The sequence below is a fragment of the Trichechus manatus genome, unplaced genomic scaffold (assembly GCF_000243295.1).
Source record: "Trichechus manatus latirostris isolate Lorelei unplaced genomic scaffold, TriManLat1.0 scaffold00023, whole genome shotgun sequence".
NCBI lineage: Eukaryota > Metazoa > Chordata > Mammalia > Sirenia > Trichechidae > Trichechus > Trichechus manatus.
The window spans coordinates 8,333,368-8,358,067 of NW_004443959.1; the positions used below are offsets into that span (position 1 = coordinate 8,333,368).

The 24,700-nt window shown below is 37.4% G+C and overlaps 1 protein-coding gene across 2 annotated transcripts in view; it reads left to right on the forward strand.

Moving 5' to 3' along the window:
• NOL10 (nucleolar protein 10) overlaps nucleotides 1-24,700 on the forward strand; it is a 131,843-nt gene that overhangs the window by 57,435 nt on the left and 49,708 nt on the right. The window lies entirely within an intron of this gene.

Sequence of the window (24,700 nt, forward strand, 5' to 3'; positions counted from 1 at the left end):
AGAGGCACACTCCTCACGGGTATCACTTTATGTCCCACAGTCCAGTCCAATCCCTGTCTGAAGAGTTGGCCTCAGAAATTATTTTAGTTCTGGGCTGATAGAGAATCCAGGGGCCATGCTTTCCGGGGTTCCTCCAATCTCAGTCAGACCATTAAGTCTGGTCTTCTTACTAGAATTTGAGTTCTACACCCCACCTTTCTCCTGCTCCATCAGGGACTCTCTGTTGTGTTTCCTGTCAGGGCAATCATTGGTGGTAGCTGGGCACCATCTAGTTCTTCTGGTCTGAAGCTGATGAAGTCTCTGGTTTATGTGGCCCTTTCTGTCTCTTGGGCTAATACTTTCCTTGCATCTTAGGTGTTCTTCATTTTCCTTTACTCCAGGTGGTTGGGACCAATTGATGCACCTTACATGGCTGCTTGCAAGCTTTTAAGACCCCAGACGCCACTCAGATGGTTTATTTTTAAATTGAATGTATGGACGGAGTTTGGGTCTGCATGTGGCTTTGTAAATTAAACACAGAGGACTAACTCATAGGTTGAGTTTGCTTCCTGGAACCAGTAAAATAATACTTAAGACTGATATGTAAACATTGCTTTATGGGAAACTCGTTAATATCATGTTAAAATATTAGAAATCAGTCTTCATTCTTCAGATTTTACATCTGTTTTGTTTCCAAGAATTTCACAATCTTAAACTTTCAGATATTAGTGATCACACGAGGCCTGTCTAACTCTAAGATAAAAAGCTAATACTATTCGAGTCTTTGTAGTTGTTTACTGTTTCTTTTAAAATGAGTTACGTATAAAAGAAACTCTCTTAGATTGACATGATCAGTGATGGCATGTATTTTATAACCTTGTCCTTTTTATTTTTCGTTTGAGAATCCTTTCAGTGCCAAAAGCTTCCCCTTTTAGTTTATAATAAGGAGCCCTGGGGCGTGGTTAAAGTGATCGACTGCTAACCGAAAGGATAGTGGTTCGAAACCCCCAGCAGCTCCTTGAGAGAAAGATGTGGCAGTCTGCTTCCATAGAGATTTACAGCCTTGGATATTCTGAGATCGCTATGAGTCAGCGTCAGTTTGATGGCATTGAGTTTGGTTTATAATAGGAAAGAAACACAGGGATATGTGATCTCCTAATCAGGAAAGCACTTAGTTCAAAGTTAGTATTAGATTGCTTTATTCAGCAAACATCTCCCTTAGCTGAGAGTTTTAGGGGAAGAGAGTGGGAGGTGAGGAGTGTTGAAGATCAGGGTTTTAGGGAAGTGGACTCTGCTTGACCACTGTAAGCCTCCAGTTATGAAATTTCTTCATATTTATGGTGGTTCTCTATGACATAGTTCAACCGTATGTATATTTCCAAAAAAGTGTTTTGGTTGATGTTGACTTTCTGTGGTTCCCGGACACTGATACGTTGTGGAAAGCACCCTGAGATATTTCCTTTGGTTGGTAGTGACAGCAAGCTTGACAGTTTTCCTAAGTTGTCATTTGTCCCTGATTCTCACAGATAGCTGCTTCTGTATTCATATCAATTTATCTATCCATCTTTCTCTGTATTCATTTGTTTAATAACTATTTATTGATTGTATCAACTGTGTGTCAGGCACAATGCTGTGTGCTGGCAGTATAACAGTGTACAGGGTACTGCTCTGTCCTCAAGGAGTTTATAGGTAGGGACTAAAACAAGGAGCTCGGCAATTTAAATTACATGTAATAAAGGCTACAATAGAGGTCAGGAATGGTACTTTGAAAGGGTACTAGGAGTAGAGACATTTAACCCAGTGGTGGAAGTGTGGAGCATAGTCTTAGAGAAAACTTCCCAGAGGAAGTGACTTCTAAGATGAGACCTGAAGGATAATTATGTGTACTAGATGAAGTGGGTAAAGGTGGAGGGGAGTGCAGAGTGGGAGAAGGGCCTTGGAAGTAGAGGGACTAGTGTGTGCAAAGATCAGGGAGAAAGTAATTCCTGTGGCTGAGCGTTAGAGAGGGAGAGCGATGAAGGGTTAAGATATAAGGCTGAAGGGATACTCAGGAGCCAGATTGTGAAGGATCTTATAAGCCAGGTGTGGGAATGTAGGTCAGAGTCTTTGAAAAGTTTTAAGCAGGGGAGTGATATAATCAGATTTGCATTTTGGAAAGATGTCTTTGGCAGCCACAAGGAGAAAGGAGTAGATAGGATCTAATCAGGAAGCAACAAGAGCTGGCTGTGTGGCAGTCTATAAGAGCAATGATAGTGGTTTGTGTTTCCTGTGCCAGGCCTCCCTTTTTAGTCATAGTGGCTCTCTTGGGTTCTGGGATAATGTGAGAGATATGTAATCTGCTGGCAGTAATTTCAGAGGGGTTGTTATCCTTGAATTGTCAGACAGGCTTGTCTCAGATATGTTCGTTGAGTAGCTAAGACTTGTAAAGACCACAAGAAATGCCTTGTCTTAGTCCAGTATTACGTAGTCTTTCCCCAGTTTCAGCCTGTTTTGCAAACACTGTCAAGAGAGGCAGAATGAATCACCTTGCCCCTGTACCCTTACCTCCTGTTGTGGGAGGAGTCTCTTTTCACCTTCCTTGTAGGAGTGAATACTATCTTTAGAACTTCAACAACTGTTTATAAGATGCCAGTGCTTGGATTTTGGATCCCTTTCCCATGCCAAAAGTGTCCTACCCCGAATGACAGGAATAGTATTCACGAAAACACATCTGGGTGCTTAGTTTTAAAGTACAACCTCTGATACCACTGAGAGTATACAGCCAGACTTTCAGATTGACTTGAAAAATTAATAATAACTGCAGTCTTCCTTGTTCAAAGGGGAAAGCAGTATATAGAATCAAATAATGGGAAGGTGAAAAGTACTCTTCAAGATAGCAGGAGCTCATCTCAGTAGATGAGTGAATGCAAGCTGCAGAGCTTCATTGTGTGGAGGTGGGGAGGGGGTGGTTCTGAATACTCTTCCAGTGAAGCCATCTTCCCAGTGGTAGAACAAATAAAATTGGAAGGATTTTTAGATTTGTAAGATCAACTTTGTAATTAATTGAATGTGGGGAGTAAGGAAGAAGAAAGACTCGGATGACACCCCAGTTTCTGCTGGGGCAAATGTGCAGATCCAGATGTCATTCCTGAAGTCTAGGAAGATACGACTTATTAACATAACAAAGAAGACCTTCCCCCTAAAGAGGATTCTGTCCACAGATATAGGGGTTAAGACTTCAGCATGTCTTTTTGGGAACACAGTTCAAGTCAATTATAAATATTGACTCCAATTCAAATTACCTTGAAACATTTTTAGTTATCGCTGTTATATTTCATGATTTGGCTTGTGACATTTATATATCTTAGAACTGTAAGAGACTTCATTTATTCACTTCTAATTCTCTGAGTCAGTTTCTTAGGGTGAGCTTTTTGTTCCAAGTAATGGGGACCTTAATTAGCATGAATGAGAGGGGCCAGGTAATAAGGTGGTGAGAAGCTATTTTTTGACAGATTTTAGCTTACCTTGTAATACCTTTTTAGTTTCAACTTTGTAACTCAGATTTAACAGAAATCTGAGAGAAAAAATCTACAGAGACCGACCGCTCCCAGGTGGCTGTGCATGTGGGGACAGTGAGAACATAAGTTATTCTTGTTAAGCTAAGCATTATGCTGAAACTTGTACCTAAGTGTTCCTTCCTGACCTACCTTTCTGCCCTGCTGGTGTTTCACTGAGTGATGTTTAATAGCGCCACTTGTCTTTACTTGGAAGCTGCCTCTTTGTAATACTCCTTCAAAGCAAAAAGAGAGCCCAGGGGTCTGAAAGCCTGCCATTTTTCGTAAGATTTTATCAAACTTACAGAGCTGACATTTGGCACAAAGGCTTATTTGAGGCACTGTAGAGTCATAGAAGTGTGTGCTTAATGCATAATTCCTGCCAAAATTAGGAGGTCTGTACAGTGATTTTTAATAACATAAATCAGGTATGAATGCTTCCCCCCCCCCTTTGAGACTGTGCTAAAAATGAAGACAACTTAATGTTCTTTTAGCTTATTAAAATTTGCCTCTTTCTATCTGATGCCATCTTTCTTAAATACTTGAAATCTTTATAGACTAAATGCAGTTCCTGTTTTATACTGTTCTTTGCCACATATATCCCTATAGCTAACTAAGTCCCTTATAACCAAATGGCTCTTGGTAACAGAATTTCCCCAGACCTTGCCCTGTTTTCTTAATGCTCTCCTTTCTTTGCTCTCAGAGATCAGGTTCTGTTGTTTTGTTTGTTTGTGTGCTTGTTTTTTAATTCCAGGGTTTAATAAAAGTGCAGCTTCAGAGGCTAATGCCAGGGATAGTTTTTCAAGTTTGGTTTTCCTTAGATATGTAATTTAATCTTAGGTTAGTTCTTTATAATTAACACTTTTGATGACTATGTGGACTGCAGAGGGAATCCAAGTCCCCTGTGGCACGCAGCCTGAAACCCAATGTGTTTAATATTGTTTCTGTTGGAAATATTCCTGAGTTCCAAGCCCCGTGTATCAGTAAGCTCCTGAAACAACTCATTACTTTATAGTTGATTGCTGGTGTGCCTGGTAGTACGGGTATGTAAACTTGAGGAAAGTATATTCAGTATTTGTTTAGGAAGCTATTTGATTTAGAAAAATAAAAGTATCTCAGTTAATTAAAGGTGAGTGATTATTTTAGTTTTTGTTTTTGGAAACATGTTGTTGCTGTTAGGTGCCATTGAGTTGGTTCTGACTCATAGTGACACTATAGGACAGAGTAGAACCACCCTATAGGTTTCCAAGGAGCGAGTGGTAGATTGGAACTGCCTACCTTTTTGGTTAGCCGTAGTTTGCAATGGCTCTTAACCACTGCACCACCAGGGTGCCTTTGGAAACGTAAGTAAATTTAAGCAGGTATGAAAATTAAATGCAGTGTCACTGAATCCAACTTTGAATCTTGGCCGTTAGCTGTTTTATTTTAAAACATTTTCTTAGGGGAAGAAAATCTACATTTTTAAAATAAAAATGTGTTGATTATTTAAACTAAATCAACAAACCATGTTAATTAAATATTTTGATATTTACTGTTTAATTTAAAATCATATCTTAAATTTGGAAAGTACATTTACAGCCAAAGTATATGCAAATGAGACATAAAGGTTTATATTTAACCAAACCCTGGTTGTGTAGTGGTTAAGAGTTCGAGTGCTAACCAAAAGGTTGGCAGTTCAAATCCACCAGGCGCTCCCTTGGAAACCCTGTGGGGCAGTTCTACTATGTCCTATAGGGTTGCTATAAGTCAGAATCAACTCGACGGCAGTGGGTTTGGTTTTTTTTTAGTGCCATTGTTTCTATTAGGAAATACCGCTTGAACTTATCCAACATAATTCATAAAATTCACAAAACCCTCTCTTTGCAAATAGAGATGACCGGGTATTAAGAGGGTCAAAACCTCAAAAATATTCGCTTCACTTGATTATAAAATACACATACACAGATACACACAGAGGCATGCAAAGCCAAAGGTAATGCAGAAAATTTTAAGCAGCTAAATTTTGTGAAATGTCAATAAAAGGTTTAGTTTAATGAATGCCTTTAAGTCTCAACTTCAGTGGGTTATCACATTCACGAACTTGAAAAGTTTTGCAACAGAGCCCATCTTCTGCTATCATTGTTGGATTCCTTTGCTTTTGTCTTCCTTTGGGTTTAGTCACTGGTTTAGGTCCAGCACCTGTGTTGCAGCACCCATGGAGACAACAGGTCAGTAAGTGTTGGATAGTTTTGGTGGTGGTCATGGGGGCAATTTTGAAATAACTTAGTTGTAGCATGTGGAAGTCTGTTGTAGAGAATTAGCATGGAAAATTTTGTAGTAAATTATAGATAATTGCATTTGGGCAATTTTTTTGTTGTTCGATAAAGAATTAAAATGGGTAGCGTTAGTTTTTTCGTTAGTATTTTTTTCTTCTCTAAGAGCTTTTGTGACAAAAATATAAAGACATTTAAGTCTGTGGTGAATTGAATTTGTTAGTCCAGTTCTAAACTCAACCACTCTGTAAAATTGTGTGTCATAGAGGTGTTTTATGGATACTTTTTGGTCATCCCTATGTAGCCTCCCTCATAGATGGCACCTTTTTTGAAGTCCAGTATTCCACATATTACCGTACTGCTCTGATTGTGTTTTGGCATAATTCTCTAGAGGGCTTAAGAACATAGATGGCCATATAATGCTTTCTAACAACCATCCCTTACTTCACCTCCCAAGAAGATAGTATCAGCTATCCCACTTGTAAATACGTTGTTTTAGTTTAGCATTAGGATTGACAATATCTTGAAAATCAGTGTCTAAAATTCTTAAAACAGATAACTCCTTGGCTCTTTTGCCTTTTACTATTTTTATTTTTCCTCTTCCTGTGTTATAAAAGTAAACGTAGGAGACCTAACAAGTGTTTTTTTTTATCCAGCAAGATGTTCAGTAGGACACTGTGCCAGGTACCAGGTATCTTGCGTAAAACGGATCTTATTCCTGCCCTTGTGAGCTTAGAATCTTGGGGGCTGGGCTGGTGATAACAAATAAACAAACCAGTATATAATTGTGAATTGTTGTAAGTGCTGTAAAGGAAAGGAATGAGATGCAGTGGCAGAAGAATCTGCTTAGGATAGTCAAGGGATCAGGCAGCTTTTTATCAATCTCTTTTTTATATATTGTCTTATCTTCTTCATTTTAATTTTAAAAACTTGGTCTTTGTTTTGTGATCTCAGTACCCACCTGGGGCAAAATGGTGAATGATGATGGTTTCCCACAATCTCTAGAAACAAAATGAACAGCAGAGAGAATATTGACCTATAGAGAAGGTACTACTTTCCCGCGGGGAGTTAGTTAGACAGAGTCAGGCTTCCTTTCTCCTTTAATACACATCTCATATACAGATCACCTTACTTTATCTCTAAGCAGCATTTGACGCAGTTGAGAGGCCTCCTTTAAGCACTGTGCCTAGCTTCTAGAACACCACATTCTCCTGATTTTCCTCCTGTTGTCTAGTTGGCTCTTCCAAGTCTTCTTTGCCGTCTCCTTCCCTTAGGCTTGGGCCTCAGCTCTCTGCCCTTGACCTCTAAGTGTTAGTGAACCCTAGGGTTTAGTCCTTGTCTCTTCTCTATTTATGTTCTCTCTCTAGGGAACCCATCCCATCTGTCCCTAGGCTTTATGTGACACCTGCATGCTGGTGACTTCCACATTTATATTGTCAGTCCTCCCCTCATCTCTGAGTGACAGAATTATGTCTCTACCAGTGTACTTGACTTCTCCATTTGGCTCTCTAATAGGCATATTTAATGTGTCCAAAGCAAAACTCTTGATCCTAGGTCCTTGCCCCCACCCCAAGCCTACCAGGCTTTTCCGTTTTGTAAGGACACCATCATCCACCCAGTTATCTAGGCCAGAGCACTCCACATCACACCTCCTCATCCAGTCTGCAGATGGGTCAACTGGACTAATCATTCTCTGTGGAAGAAAGACTTGGCAATCTGCTTCTGTAAATATTACAGCCAAGAAAACCCTATGGGGCAGTTCTACTCTGAGTCGGAATCGACTTGATGGCACCCAACAACAATAATCTTTATGGAAGCAGATTGCCATGCCTTTCCTCCTAAGAGCCACTGGATGAGTTCGAACCACCAACCTTTAGGTTAGTAGTTGAGGGTGAACTACTTGTGGGACCTTAACTCAGTATGTTTTTGTAAATGAAGTTTTATTAGAACGTAGCTGGGCCCACTGCATTAGGAATCCCTGGGTGGTGCAAGTGGTTAAGTACTCACCTACTAGCCAAAAGGTTAGTGGTTTGAACCTACCCATAGGCACCTTGGAAGACAGGCCTGGCAAATGGCTACCAAAAGGTCACAGCCTTGAGAACCCTACGAAGCAGTTTTACTCTGTAACACATGGGGTCGCCATTAGTTGGAATCAACGAGATGGCAGCTAACAACGACAACTGCATTCTCATTACAACGGCAGAGTGGAGTGACTGTGACAGAAACCATCCGGCCTGCAGCCTAAAATAGCAATCTGGCCCTTTAAAAAAAAATTTGCTGACCCCTACTCTAGACTAGGAGCCCTGGTGGCACGTGGTTAAGAGCTCAGCTGCTAACCAAAAGGTCAGCGGTTTGAATCCACCAGCTGCTCCTATAGGGTTGTTATGAGTCAGAATCGACTCAATGAGTTTTACTCTAGACTATACCATGTTTTCTGTTGAAGCATGAAAATTTTCCTACATTTATTTACCTACTTATGCATGTGTATCTTTTCCCCATTTTAATATAAAACATGGATGAATGGACATTATTTGTCCTTTTCACTGTTGAATCCCCAGCACCTAAAACAGTGCCTGCCACACTGTAAGCTGTAAGCACTCAATTAATACCTGTTAAAAAGATGAATAAATAAATATATGAGATTAATATGATTACTGTAATTAGGGGAGTCTTGTACATTTTGCCAGTGGCTAGTTTGCAGTGCTTTATAGCCGTTGTTATACCAGATTCTAAATTTTGTATTTGCCTTTTTCTGCTACCAGCATTGTAACAAAAAAGCAGAGAACATAGTTCATAAGTGCCAGAATATAATTTTTATACAGTAGGATAAGGATCAGTTCCTTTGCTCTGACAGTACATTCTAATCAGCCAGATCGGAGAATCTCGGTATGTTGCAATGATAGTGTTTTGGAGTGCCTACAAATTTCTAAAAGTAACACCTTGTCCCAAACATTTAGTAGTGATTCTGTTATGAGATAAACTCTTTCCTAGAAAAATACAAAGGTAGAATATGAAAGGGAGGGCATTTAGCTTTTGTTGTAGCTTTTTTGAAATTTGCGCAAAAGTTGGCTTTCTGTCTATGGTAGGATGGACTTATCTGTTTTAAGAGTTGAAAGTAATGCCTTTTGTTTTTCTTCCTGTGTATATTTGTGTTTTTAAGCTGGAGTTGCTGGAAATGCTGTGCATATTCTTTCCTAAGATTTAGGTTTGAATTTGGACCATGATTAGTCCATTTACCCATTTTGAGTCAAAGCTGACACTGAAGGCTCATTTATGCTTACTAATTGGATATTCAAGAGAATTCCCTGGAAATGAGGAGATCACTAAAAAACAATGTGTATGAGACCAAAAGGTCAACAATTAAAGCTAAGATGAGAGGATAAGGGGGTAGGGAAACTAGAGTACTGGAAATGGAACAACCAGAACGCAATGAAAGAGAATGTTGACACATTGTGAAAAATGTAACTAACGTCACTGAAAATTTGTGTAGAAATTGTGAAATGGGAACTTAATTTGCTATGTAAATTTTCACCGAAAACACAATAAAATATTATTTAAGTAAATAAATATAAAGAAAACCAAAAAAAAAAGAAATGAGGAGATCTCTCTGGCCCACTAGCATATGTTGCAATGGCCCTGTAGGTATTAGTTTTCATGTGGAATCCTAAAAGTGATAGATCACATTTTCCTCTAAAATACTTATTTAAGCAAAGAGCTGTTAGGTTAGTGACAGAACTAATTTTGTTAGAAATTCTATTCTGTGGTACTAGCAGCAACATATTCTCTCTTGGTTTGGGGAGGTGGTGCCAGATGCAAAGAATACTGTCCCCTGGGGAATTTGCCAACATACAAAGGATGTACAAGATAGGACATAAACTGGACAAATACTTGCTGTAATGTTTTCCACATTAAAGGATTTTTCAGTGTGCGTTAAAGGGGAAGGGGAGATTTTGAGGCATGGAACATTAGAGCTGGAAGGGAATTTTGAAGTTACCTAGTTTGCCCTTAATTTATAGCTGAGGAATCAAGTTATTTGTGCCAGGTTAATTGACAAGCTGGTGGCAGAACTGGATCTAGAAGTCATTTCTTCTGTTTACATTGCCTGTTGGAGAAAACTCAGATTTTGGAACTGAGTTTGAATACAAGCTTTGCCAATTAGAAGTTTTATGACCTTGAACGAGTTAACTTAATCCTCTCTGAGCCTTTGTTTCTTGAACTACAAAAGAGGAATGATAGTGTAAGGTAGTTGTGAGGAATAAACACACTTATTCCATCACCTCTGATGGTGCCTGACACGATAGTGCTCAACTGATTATTACTATTACACTTTCTTAAAGGGTTCCAGCAGCAGATAGTACTGGGTAAAAATTATGGCATTATGTGGGTATGGGCTTTTTTGTAGCTTTTAAAAAGAATGTGATGTTGAGCAAAATGTACTGAAAAGGTGGTGACAAAGGCATAAATGTGAGCCAGGAAAATAATTTCAAAAGTATGGTTTGGGATTATTCAGATGTTAGAGATCATATAAAATACAGGTTGAGAGATTACTAGTGAATGCCATTGGTTATGCTGTTAATTATTGAAACAGAAAACTGGTAAGATCTGGTTGCTAAAATAAGAAATGTGATTTTTAAAACTGAAGTCCATTTTCCTCCATTATATCAGCAAAGCACACTCTTTATAGAAGATTCATCAAATGAAGTAGAGTAGAGGAAAACTCAGATACCCTTTCACCACCCAAAGACAAACACATTAACATTTTGTTATATTTTTCCAATATTTTAATCTGAAATACTGTTGATATGGTTCCATATCTTGCTTTTTTTACTTAATTAATATTTCCTCATGTTATTGTAAACTTTTAGAGTTCATTAAAAACTGGGTTTTATGTGTGATTATAAAAGTAATATATAGTTATTTTTTAAATACAAATATCAGAAAAAGCAACTATAGTCTATCTTACGAGTTAGAGACATTCTTGCTAACGTTTTTATTGAGAGACAGAGGAGAGAGAATGAACAGTTCCAACCAGTGGTCATATGTCCCCGACCAGACTTAAGATGGCTGAGATGAGAGAGCCTTTCTTAATGGAGAGAATTCAGCCCTAATTCCCTAAAGCATCTATTATATGTAAGGAGCCCTTGTTGCGCAGTGTTTAAGCCCTCGGCTACTAACCGAAAGGTTGGTGGTCCACTCTGAAAGAGTAAGATGTGGTAGCCTGCTTCCATAAAGATTACAGCCTTGGAAACCCAATGGGGCAGTTCTATTCTGTCATATAGGGTCACTATGAGTTGGAATTGACTCATTGCTGATGGGTGTGTGTATCCATTATATGTAATGAATTAGCTTCTCTTCAATGCATTTCGAATGGTGCTAGTTATGTATCATCCTTGGAAGAGTTAAGAAAATAGTCACTCATTGTTTTTTTGTATTCTGTGGTTTAGATGAGGAATTCTGGTTGAGAAAGGCTACTCGGAATCTATTGTTTTCTGAAAAGATCTTCATCCTCAGTACCTCTCATAGTGTTGCCATACTGAGTGTGGTTCTAGAAATTTAAGATAAGGGTTTTTTTTTTTTTTGCATGGATATGGCCCCTAGATACAAGTTATCTACTGTATCTGGTTCTGTTCTAACACGAGAGGAAAATGTGCTGCTTGGACTTACTGAAGGCCATTCCTAAGGGATTTTCAAGGTTAATTTGTATTATACTCCCTTTAGTCTTACCTGTTTGACTTTAAAACCTGATCTCTGTTTAAGAGGTTAAAACCAATGAAATTTAAACTTCAGAAATACTAAGTTATAGCTGTTGTTATACTAGATTCTAAATTTTGCGTTTGCCTTTTTCTGCTACCAGTATTGTAACAAAAAAGTAGAGAACATGGTTCATAAGTGCCAGAAGATAATTTCTATGCAGTAGGATAAGGATCCATTCCTTTGCTGTTACAGTACGCTCTAATAAGTCAGATCAGAGAATAAGGTAGAAGAGGAAAGATTTTTTTAAAAACAGTAAGTTCAGAATAAGGGGAGAGAAGGCTTAGCAGCAACACCACCTGCTTTACAAAAGATCTGGAGGTTTTATTCAACAGTAAGTCAAAGGAATAAATGCTGAGCAGAATGTTGGTGGTGATTCCACGTGTGAACGGGGTGAGTGAGGACGAGATGGTACAGTGAAGGGGCTGTCTGGGGATGCTTAATGTGGTGAATGTACCTGTGTTCATCAAGAAATATTTTATAGTAGTTGAGGGTAGGAGAAAGCTAAGAAAAGAATTCAGGAATTGTGTTATGTACCATCTAGAGAAGGCACGATTTTAGGATGTAAGAAAAGAATAAGATCATGAAAGAAAGGCACCTTATGTGCAGTAGGAAAAATGATGGCATATTGGGGTGAAGAAGTTTTCCATTATTGAGAGTGTGCAAAGAGCTGTCAGAATATGGGAAAGAGCGAAGAACTGACCTGCCAGAGCTTCTGAAAGGAAGAAAAAGACAGACAAAATTGAATGAAAATCATGTTTCATTTTTAAGTAAGTTCAATTTTAATTGAATTCAAAGATGCATAGTTTTTTCTTTATTGTAAGAAATATAGTTAATACAACATTTTCCAGTTCCACATTTGTCACTTGCACAATTCGGTGAAACCAGTTACATCAGTCATGTGCAACTGTCACCAGTATCCACTGCCATATTTTCCATCCCCATCAACGAAAACTTAATGCTAGGTAGACGGATGCTTCCCTCTTTCCCCTTGCCTCCCACCCCTGGTAACCACTGTTAAACTCTAATCTCGATACATTTGCCTATTTTAAGTGTTTCATGTTAGTGAGCTCATGCTATATTTGCCCTTTTGTGATTGACTTATCTCACACAACATGGTGTTTTTCAAGATTTATCCATGTGGTTGCATGTATCAGAACTTCTTTTCTCTTCATGGCAGAGTAATATTCCATTGTATAAATGTACCACATTTTGTTATCCATTTATCTGTTGATGGACATTTGGGTTGTTTCCACCTTTTGACTGTTGTGAACAGTGCTGCAGTGAACATTGGTATACATGTGTCTGTTCATGTTGCTGCTTTCAAGTCCAAAGAGGATATACAAATGGCCAACAAACGAAAAATGCCCAGCATCATTAGCCATTGTTGTTAGTTGCTGTTGAGTCAATTCCAACTCATGGAGACCCCATTTGTACAGAGTAGAACTGCTTCATAGTGTTTTTAAGGCCGTGACCTTTCAAAAGCAGATTGTCAGGCCTGTTTTTCAAGGCTCCTGTGGGTGGGTCTGAACTGCCAGCCTTAGGTTAGTAGTCCAGCACTTAATCATTTGTGTCACCCAGGGACTGTTAGCCATTAGGGAGACGCAAATGAAAACCACAATGAGATACCATTTCACTTCCTTTAGGATGCCTAAGATAAAATAAGATGGAAAATAACAAATGTTGGTGAGGATGCAGAGAAGTCGGAACCCTCATCCATTGCTGGTGGGAATTCTAAATGGTACAGCTGCTGTAGAAAACGGTTTGGTGGTTCTTCAGAAAGTTAAAAATAGAGCTACCACTTGACCCAGCAATCCCACTGTTATTCAGGAGACTTGAAAGCAGCGACAGGAAAAGATGCAGACTTTTTATGTCTTGATTCAAACATATTAACGCTGATGGGACATGTGCTTAATTTTGTTCTCTAAGAAAGGCATCTTAAAGATAAAGCCAAGCATATAAAAAAGGTCTAGAAGGATAAGATGTCTTGTAGAAGGTGAAAGGGCTAATTTTTATAGAGGAAAAAAATATGAGGCACTTAATAGACACAACCCAGCAGGTTAGTGGAAGAGTTAGATTCTAAACTCCAGGTATTGTCATTCCTTCTTCCTAATGAACAAAAGGGAGGAGGATACAAAGCAGATGTACTTCTTTGTAGTGAGTTTCCTTTCTAAATGAAACTTAACAGCAAATCTGTCTGAATTGAATTTTATCACATGCATGAAATTGCTTTAGAAGGCATTCTCTTTGCAATTTTTTTCAGTTATATATTCATGAATATGAGCTAGGAAGTAAGACACAAATGTCAGGTGAATAATAAAGTATTCTGTTCTAATACAAACAAGTTGTTTGCGTCTTTACCAAGGGGAAGTGTGGGCTTCCTATTTTAATCTTAACACTTTCAGGCAGTAACACTGTATCTGTGGCATTCTTCTCAACAAAGGAAATCCTCTCCATTTCCCATCACAATTTATTGGGTCACAAGAATAACAGGGATACAGAAAACATTCATTGGTGTCACTCAGGAAGCAATTATCTGAGCATCCTGTCACATTTTCAAACGTTAATTCAGTTCTGACTGGAGAAAAATCCATGTAATTTCCATATGAAAATATTTGATGCACATATGACATACATTTTATAATAGTAACTTAATGTATCAGATACTTGTTTTTACTCAAACCGAAGTTGTTGTTTATTCTCTGGCGTGCCCATTTTTTTGAAAATAAATGACAGCTTCCCCTTCAGATGCTAGTTATTCAGCTTAAATCAAATATTGACCAAAAGCCTTGTTTCTGGTTATTATCTCCATCTTGGTGCTTGCTAAACCCAGTCAATTTCTTTACTATTCTTGTTTTGGACAAGATCAAGGTAGAAGGAAATCCAGTATTTCAGTGTCCTATTGGTTTGGTTACGTGTGGCAGTGATAGAATATTAGTGTTCGCAACCAATGATGGTTTTAGTTTCTGAATTTGCCTGTCTGCTTGAGTCACATGGCAGTTTCTTTGATTAATATGATGTACATTACCTTCTCTCTCTTTTTTTTTTTTTCCTCTTTGAAATTAGAAAACAGGTTGTACAAATCGGCAAGAAATTTGGGCTATGTTCTTTTAAAAGCATCAGCTCATACAAAAAATAGTAAAAAACTTGCACCATCTTAACTTTGATTCAGTGTTCCACATTCCAGTTGTTTATTTTCTGATGCCCATTTATTAGGGTAGGCTCCATCAGGGCAGGAATTTTGTCTGTTTTACTTTTTGCTGTGTCCCTGATGCCTATAGAACAGTGTCTGGTACTTAGTAGGCTCTCAGTAAATACCTGCTGTTTCGAATGACACTTTATTTTTTAAAGCTTACTTTGGAAATGTACATAAGGCTAGAAAGAAATATAATGAATCCCCTCATACCTGTCTCTTTGCTTCACTATTAGCAGCTTTTGGTCCCATGCGTTTTTTGGTGGGGGAGCAGGTGTGGGTGGTTTGTATTACTGGCACTTTAAATTGCTCTACAACGTAGTTGTTAGAAATTGTTAAATGGGAATGAATACTTGATCTTCATATGGCACAAATCTTTAGATTATATATTTACCTTCTTAAGGAATAGACTGTTGTTCTTGGTGGGAAAACAAAAAATGTCTAAATGATGGTAGTGAGACTTATATTGAAAGAAAGATTAGATCTGACGATCGGTGTTTCTAGCATATCTGCAAATGGTTATATCATTATATTTGTCACTAAAGAAAATACTACCCTTAATTCTTTGTCGTTGTAGGCTTGACCAGGTAGTCATCATTTCCCATCACAATTTATTGGGTCATGAGAATAGCAGAGAGAGAGAAAACATTAATGTGTGATACAAAAACATTAATTAGTTTTTAGCTTGAGTATTTTGAAGAGTTGGGTCATTTGTTATACAAACAGTAGGAATTCTTGATGTGTGTACTAAGGCCTTGGGTATCAAAGGCGTTTTAAGACATGGGCCTTGCTGCCCAGGAGCTTATAGTCTAGTTGGGGAACAGACAGTACAGTTGATAAGGGACAGGGATGGTGATACTGTATGTACAAAGTGTTAAAGAAGCACACAGAAAGGTCACCTTCCCATAGGTGGGAGGGTCAGAGGGGGTAATGATGTCTGGATTAAACTCTGAAGCACATGTATGAATTAATGAAGAGGTGGGAGAGGGGTGGTAGGATCAGGAATTCATTCTATGTATGGGAAAGTGAAACAAGACACAAGAGCCTTCAGTCTATTTGGGAGGAACTTAGGTTTTACAGGGCTGGGGAGGGGCAATAAATAAGACTGGAGCAGTGTTAGGACCTAGGTCTGAACCATTTGTGCCATGTTAAAAGTTTTGAATTTGATTTTAAATGAAACAGTATACCTTTGAAGGGTTTTATTCAGAGAAATGAGCTCAGATATATGTGTTGGGTTATTCTGCCTGTAAGGTAGCTTTGGAAGCAGGGGACAGGACACATTGTAATAACCCAGGAAAAATGTGGAGGGCTCCTGGTGCAATGGTTAAATGCTTGGCTACTAACCTAAAGATAACCCACCAGCAGCTCCACAGGAGAAATGACCTGGCAGTCTGCTGCCATAAAGATTACAGTCTTGGAAACTTTGTGGGGCAGTTCTCCTCTGTCATATGGGGTCTCTGTGTTTTGAAATCGGCTTGACAGCACCAGTCAACAACTATTAAGGCAGGGGCAGTGGGCACGATGCGGGAGGAAGCAGATCTCAGAGACATTCCATAGAACTTGGTGATTCGTTGGAAGAGCTGGATAACAGGGAGGTTGTGGAACTGAACGAATACGTAGCATCATTCACAAAAATAATAGCTACAGAAGGTAGAGTAGATGCTAAGTTCAATTTCAGAAATAGTGAATTGTCTTGAAATTCTCTCGTGTATGAGTTAAAACTCTGGAGCTTCAGATAATATTGTGCTAAACCGCTTCCTGGGAAGATGTTTTTATCTTGTTTTTTTTTGGCTCAGCTCCATGGAGAGGATCAAAGGTTGTGAGGTAGGTTCTTGAATTTTCTGGAGGAAAAAAACTCATCTTTATTATCCACACTTTGAGTGTCTGAAATATCTGGGTCTCTTCTCAATCAACATCACAGCTACCAGTTCAGGACCTCAATTATGAATTATTCACTGGGTTTCCACCTCCTTTACAAAGAGTATTTGAAATAAGTGATGTTTCCATTTGATAGTGTAAGGGACTTGTTTACTACTTGGTATTTGTATTTATGCCTATATCCTTTTGAGGGTGTCATTTGTTTTACCTTAGACAAATACTCTAATTTAAAAAAAAAAGTCAACATTGTAAAATATATATAATCTAGAAAGGAAAAGTCCTCCATAGCCACCTCTCCTGTTACCATTATTAGCAAGTTAGTGTACATTCTTTGCAGAGTCAAGTCAGTCCCCAATATACATACATACTTGCACGTGTATTTTGACAGAATTGGGATCCCATTATACATCCCATCCTGAAAGATTTGTTGTCACTTAACAATTTATGATTCTGGTCAGCACATAAAGATCAAATTCATTGTTTTTAATAGCTGCATAGTATTTCATTGTATAGCTGTATCATTATTTATCTAGTTTCCTGTTTATGAATATTTACCTCCCATTTCTGTCTATTCTCTAAACCAGTGCTGTCCAATAGAACGTTCTGTGATGATGGAACATTCTATATCTTCTCTGTTGGATACAGTAACCACTAGCCCCATGTGGCTGTTGGGCACTTAAAATGAGGTTACTGTGCCTAAGAAACTGAATTTTTTATTGAAATTTAAGCAGCCACACGGGGCTAGTGGCTACTGAATTGGACAGTGCAATTCTGAACTGTTCCAGAGTCAGGTTAGGTCATCATGCTACTGGCTTGAACCATACTACTTTTACCCTCACAAATTACCATTTGATGGTGTTTCTTTTATGTTAACAGTCATATGGGGTTCTTTCGTGAACCTCTTTTAAAGAAATAATGTTCAGCATTGGAGTCCACTAAGGAAAGATGCAGGATATGCTTCTTGAGTTTAATTCCAAGAGAGGGTTTCTCTTTCCAGACTTATCAGTATACTTCCTTTTATCAAGTAAATAGTATCTTTCTACCTTATTGTGCATCCCTTTTTGCCTTGGTTGCCAGGGAGCCCAAAGTTAAAGCTTTGGTTCAGTAATAGTAATTGTCATCACTACTCCCACCATATTACATGGCTTTTCTTTAATTCGAAGTTTAAGGATTTCATTATGAGTATAGTTATTTTGGTAAAGCTCTTCAAATTCTTTTTGAAAATGGTTAGATTGTAAATAAAGCTTTTGGGATCCATCCTAAGACTTAACTAACAAAAGATTAATACACATAATTATATATATAAAAAAATACATGTCCTTCCTTCCACAGTCCCGTATTATACTCTATCTTATATTTCAATAATATTGTCATGTTTGTGGAAATTCTGTTTATCATTTCAGAGGGAAGTATACATATTTTAAACTCTGAAGTAGATGTTCTACCTAAGGTGATAGAATGTTAGTTCTAAGTGTTTTTATGATTGGCCTTATTTTATTCCATTTATGAATCCAGATTTGGTTCTTTCACCCTTTTCTTTTGTTGTGCCAGTATAATGCTCTCCTTTGGCTTGATATTGTGGGAAAACTTTCTTGCTTGAATTTCATATGTGTCCTTCAGGATATCCTAGTTCCATATGTGGCACCTTGTAGATAATCAGTAATTGCTAAACGGTGACAAAATAGCTTTGGCCCTGCTAGAATAGCATACTGTAAAGGTGTATAACCTGAGAAAAAGTGTATATGTAATTAAAAAAATGTTTTGCTCTTCCTTTGTTTCTGCCAAGTTTCCATCCCTAGGTATTTTTAAACATTAGGATACTCTTGGTTTTTACATAGACTTCAGCATTAAGAATTGGAGGCAGTAAGAATATGCTGAAAATTATTAATTAAGACCTTTGGCTGCAAGGAAGTAGACTAGAACCAGGAAACGCCTGATGTGGTAACCAAGGATAACACACGAAAACCATCTGTGTGACTCTTGGCAGGAATAAAATGACAAAACAAGATCTTGGGGAGTGCTCAGTACCAGGTGTGTGATCAAAAGATAAATACATTTTCATACGAAACACATTGGCCTTGTGCCTTTAGTACCCGTGGGATACGTGTGTGTACGTATGTGTGCATACATAGCCCTCAAGATTGTAGGTAGCATTTTAGTGCAGTTAGGAAATTGGGAGAGGAAAAGGGTGGAAGTAGAGGACTTTAACATTGCTTGGAGTCATTGTTACTGTAAACTCTGGATGTGAACTCTGAAATTGCACTGGAATTTTCAATTGTAAGATGATGATAAACAAATGGTGATCTGTAGCAGAGATGCAAGGCCAGACCCTTCAGGAAAGAATGAATGGGAGATCTTAAAGAAACTTCTTTTTTTTTTTTCTTTTTAAAACAGTGAACTTTGAAAAAGGTTTGGGACTGTGTTTAGATTTCTTTTTTCCCTTGAAAATTGATGAAAGATGGAAGCGGGATTTTTCTTTTTATCCTATTTAATGAATTATTTGTAATTTTTTATAAAAGCAGACAAAAATGTAAAGTTTTTCATTCTACTTCAAATTAGAATTACTTGGATTAAATATAAACCAGTTTTGAATACTTAAGAAAGAACTTTCAGAGATTTGTTTAATGAAGGAATTTCATGGTTTTGAATACAATTTTTGCTTACTTAAATTGCCGTTGTTCATTTGAGAGTAGTAGTAGTTTCCCCATTCTAAATTGAGCAGACATATCTGGTTTTCACTATGCTTGCATGTCTGAATGTCGCTGAGTTCAAGGTTCATAAATCTCCAGTGGACATATGAGTTTGGTTTTCAATAAATTGTTACTTTGGTTTTCCAGAAGCTTCCTAGACATGCTGGCACCTCAGGTAAACATTAAAAATTATTAAAAAAGAAAAAATAGTATAATTTTGTGTATCTTTTCATTTGGTGAAATAAGGAAGCAGGATAGTGTGTCTGTAGGCAGGGTCCTTTCAGATAAGTTTGCTAAAAGGTAATTTCATATCAGCTCCTTTTGAATAGAACTGAAGTGTTCCTCTATCTCAGGTTCTCCTCATCTTTCCAAGTTGTTTATGTGTGTGATAAGTATTTCTTGCGTTTCTCTGGCCTCTTCTATAACCCAAAGTGAGTTTGTCAGGAATTTATAGCCTAATTGGTTCCTGGGACGTAGTCCCCATGCAAACCCATATGGGGCTTCCTTTCCTGGAAACTCATTTTATACAAAAAATCCAAATAATAATGAAAAAATATAACAGTATAAAAATACATGAAAATAAAGTAACATAAGCACATGGCTTCACAAACATTAATCATGCAAAGCCAAAACTTAAATTGAACACAGTTTTAAGTGTTCTTTTGGCACAGCATCACCTGTGCTATTCTTGTCAGAAATGCTTTAACTGAACCTAATTATGAAGAACAATCAGCCAAAGAAGATTGTGAGGTATTGTACAAATCAGCTGGCGTAAATTCTTAGAAAATGTCAGCATCTTGAGAGGCAGCAAAAGGTGACTCTTCTAGATTAAAGAAAGATGTATAATACCCTCATGTAATGTGTGATCCTTAATTGGGTTCTTTTTTTTTTTTTTTAAATAACAGCTTTATTAAGCTATAATTCACATATAAAGTTCACCCTTTTAAAGTGTATATTTCAGGGGCTTTTGGTATATTCACAGAGTTGTATAATCATCATCACCATGAAATTCCACATTTTATCACACCAAAAAGAAACCCTGTACCCATTAGAAATCCAGTCATTCCCCATCCCCCTAGCCCCTGGTAGCCACTAATCTACTTTCTGTCTCCATGGAATGCCTCTTTTGGGGGAGTCAAACAATATGTGGTTTGTTGTGTCTGATTTCTTCCACTTAGCATGTTTTCAAGGTTCATAATGTTGTATTATGTATCAGTACTTGGTGTCTTTTTATTGCCAATAATATTCCATTGTTTAGATATATCATATCTTGTTTATTTATCAGTTGATATACGTTTGGGTTGTTTCCACCATTTGGCTGTTATGAATAATGCTGCTATGAACTTTTTTTTTTTTTGGCTTTAAAGAACAGAAATTTATTGTCTCACAGTTGCTATGAACATTTGTGAATAAGTTTCTGTGTGGACATATGTCTTCATTTCTCTAGGGTATATATCTGGAAGTGGAATTGCTGGGTCCTACAGTTACTCTATGTTTAACATTTTGAGGAATGCCAAACTTTTCCGCAGTAGCCGCACCAGTTTACATTCCTACCAACAGTGTAGGAGCCCTGGTGGCGCAGTGGTTAAGTGCTCTGCTGCTAACCAAAAGGTCAGTGGTTCAAACTCACCAGCCGCTCTGCAGAAGAAAGAAGTGGCAACCTGCTCCTGTAAAGATTACAGTTTTGGAAACCCTATCGGGCAGTTCTACTCTGTACTGTAGAGTTGCTATGAGTCAAAACTGACTCACTAGCAGTGGGTTTGGAATGACTAATGATGCTAAGTATCTTCTGATGTGCTTATTGGCCATTTGTGTATTTTCTGTCTTCTTTGGAGAAATGTCTATTCAAGGTCTTTGCCCATTTTAAAAATCAGGTTATTTATCTTTTCGTTGTTGAGTTGTAAGAATTCTTTATATATTTTGAATATTAGACCCTTACCAAATATTCGATTTGAAAAATTTTCTTTCATTCTGTGGGTTGTCTTCTTACTTCCTTGTTGGTGTCTTTTGAGGCACAAAAGTTTTTAATTTTGATGAGTTCTAATTTATCTACGTTTTCTTTGGTTGCTTGTGCTTTTGATGTCATATTTAAGGAACCATTGTTTAGACTGAGTTCACTAAGATTTGCACATATGTTTTTGTTTTAGAACTTGACAGTTTTAGCCCTTGCATTTGATCTTTGATCCATTTTAAGTTAATTTTTTATACGATGTGAGGTAGAGATATAACTTTATTCTTTTTGCATGTGGGTATTCACTTGACCCAGCACCATACGTTCTAAAGACTGTTCTTTCCCCATTAAATTGTTTCGGCACCCTGGTTGACAATCGTTTGATCATAAATGTGAGGGCTTGTTTCAGGAATCTGAATTCTTTTCTATTGATTTATGTCTATCATTATGACAGTACCACACTCTCCTGATTGCTGTAGCTTTGTGGTTCTTAGCAATTAGTGTGAGACCTCCAATTTTGTTCTTCTTTTTCAGGATCGTTTTGTCTATTCTGAGTCCCTTGCATTTCCATATGAATTTTAGGATCAGCTTGTAATTTTTTAACAACAAAAAAAGGGCAACTAGAATTTTGATAGGGTTTATGTTGTATCTATAAATTAATTTGGGGAATATTGCCATTTTAGCAATATTAAGTCTTCCAGTCATGAACCTGGAATGTCTTTCCATTTATTTAAGTCTTTAAGTTCTTTCAACAATGTTACATAGGTTTCAGTGTACAAATCTTACACATTTCTTTGGTTAAATTTATTTCTAAGTGTTTTATTATTTTTGATGCTGTTGTAAATGGAAGTGTTTTCTTAATTTCATTTTCACATTATTCCTTGCTGGTGTATAGAAATAAAACTAATTTTTGTATATCGATCTTGTATCCTGCAATCTTGTTGAACTTTTATTACCTCTGCTGGGGTTTTTTTTCTTTTTCTTTCCTCTTTCTTTCTTTTTTTTTTTTTTTTTTTTTTGCAGTTTCTTTTACTGTATGCTTTTGAGCTATTTTCTTAGTGGTTGCTCTGGGGATTACCATTAGGATCTTAATTTATCGTAATTTAGTTCACATTAATATCAACTTTATTTCAATAGTATTCAAAAACTTTGCACCTATACAACTCCGTTTTCTTCTCCTTTATGTTGTTATTGTTCCAAATTATTTCATTATATGTTGTATGCCCATTAACTTAAATTTATAAATGTTGCATTATGCAGTTGTCTTTTAAATCAGATAGGGAAAGGAAGGAGTTATAAGCAAAAATTACATTCGTACTGTCTTTGATATTTACCTATATAGTTACCTTTACTTGTGCTTTTCATTTCTTCATATGGATTCGAGATAATATCTAGTGTCCCTTCATTTCAGCCTGAAGGACTCCCTTTAATATTTCTTGTAGGGCAGATCTAGTGTTGAAGTTTCTCAGGTTTTGTTAATCTGGGAATGTCTTAATCTCTCTTTCATTTTTGAAGGATAGTTTTGCTGGATATGGAATTCTTGGTGGACAGTTTTTTTTTTCTTTCAGCACTTTAACTTTGTAATTCCACTGACCTCTGACCTCCATGGTTTCTGATGGTATGTCAGCAGATTATCTTATTGAGGATCCCTTGAATTTGATGAGTCACTTTTGTCTTGATGTTTTCAAGATTCTCTCTTTGTTTTTTTGGGAGTTTGACTATGGTGAGTCTAGGTGTAGATCTGGTTGAGCTTTTTCGATGTGCAGATTAATATATTTCACAAAATTTGGGAAAATTTTGACCATTATTTCCTCAGATATTCTTTCTACCCCTTTCTCTCTCTCTCCTGTACTTTGGGCCTCCCATTATGTGTGTGTTGGTATGCTTAATAGCACCCCATAGGCCTCTGAAGCTCTTTTCTTTTGGTTCCTCAGTCTGATGATATCAACTGATCTGTCTTCAGGTTCACTGAGCCTTTCTTCTGCCAATTGAAATCTGCTGTTAAACCCATCTCGTGAATTTTTTATTTCAGTTATTGTACTTTTCAACTCCAGAATTTCTTTTTGGCTCTTTTTTATAATTTCTATCTCTTTGTTGAAATTCTGTATTTTGTGAGACATCGTTCTTAAATACTTTCCTTTAGTTCTTTAGGCAAGGTTTCTTTTTAGTTCTTTAAACATATTTATAATAGTTGATTTAAAAATCTTTGTCTAGTAAGTTCAATGGCTAGGCTTCCTTAGGGACAGATTGACTGCTTTTTTTCCCCTGTGTATGGGCCATGTTTTCCTATTTCTTTGCGTGTCTCGTATTTTTGTTGTTGTTGTTGCTAACTGGATATTTTAAATAATACAGTGTGGCAGTTCTAAAAATCAGATTCCCTTCTCCACCCCCATGGTTTGTTGTTGTTGCTGTGTGTTTGCTTAGTGACTCGCTTGGATTAATTCTCTAAAGTCTGATTTCTTTGTTGTATATGGCCACTAAAGTCTCTGCTTGGTTCACTTAGTATTAATAATTGAACAGAGATTTCCTTAAATGTCTGGAATCGCTAGTCTCTTACCTTTTGCCTAGTGGCTCTGTTGTGTGTGTTGGGTCATGCTTTCAGTGGTGGCAATTTACACCTCTTCCTTAGCTTTCACCTCTTGCTTTTGTAGACCCTCAAGGTCAGCCAGAAGTGAGAGCTTAGGGTTTTCTCAGGTATTTCCTGGGCACGCACATAGTCCTGGCTCTGTGTGTGGTCTTCTAAATTTTAAAAAATATGTCAGAGCTTTTCAGAGTCACCTGTGGACATCTCATTCTCCAGCTTTTCCTTTTAAGTGTTTTGGTCAGCTTCTTGTTAGCCCCATCTGGTAACCCATCACAGGCAACTATGATTTTAAACAATTGCCGCCGATTGTTTTGGACAAATACCCTAGGAATAGGGCTGTTTTTTACACAGTGTGCGTTCTGAGTCAGGTCAAATAAAGACAAGCTCTGATAATGATGTTTTCTTTTAGCAAGCTTCCAAACATTAAATAGTGATAATTATCCATGCTGTGGCTTTTGGAGAGTTCCCATCCCCTTACCCTCCTCCACTGTATGCTAAGCTGCTGATTTTCACAACTAACATAGTTGCAAGGCTCTTGGTTTTCAAGACTACTGCAGAGCTGGGGAGAGGGCATGGTATTAGGGCAAGCTTTAAATGCCACGAAGCTGTTTACTTACAAAACTATTCTTACCAAGATTCAACTGTTTTTCTTCAATAAACACTCATCAGGTATCCTGAGTTCTAAAAAAGTTTTTTTTTTTAAATTTTTTTTATTGTACTTCAGGTGAAGGCTTACAGAACGAATAGTTTCTCATGAAATAGTAGTACACATATTGTTTTATGACATTGGTCAACAACCCCACAACATGTCCACCCTCTCCCTTCTCGACGTTTTTTTTTGGTGAAAATATACATAGCCAAGGATACACCATTTCAAAAATTTCTACAT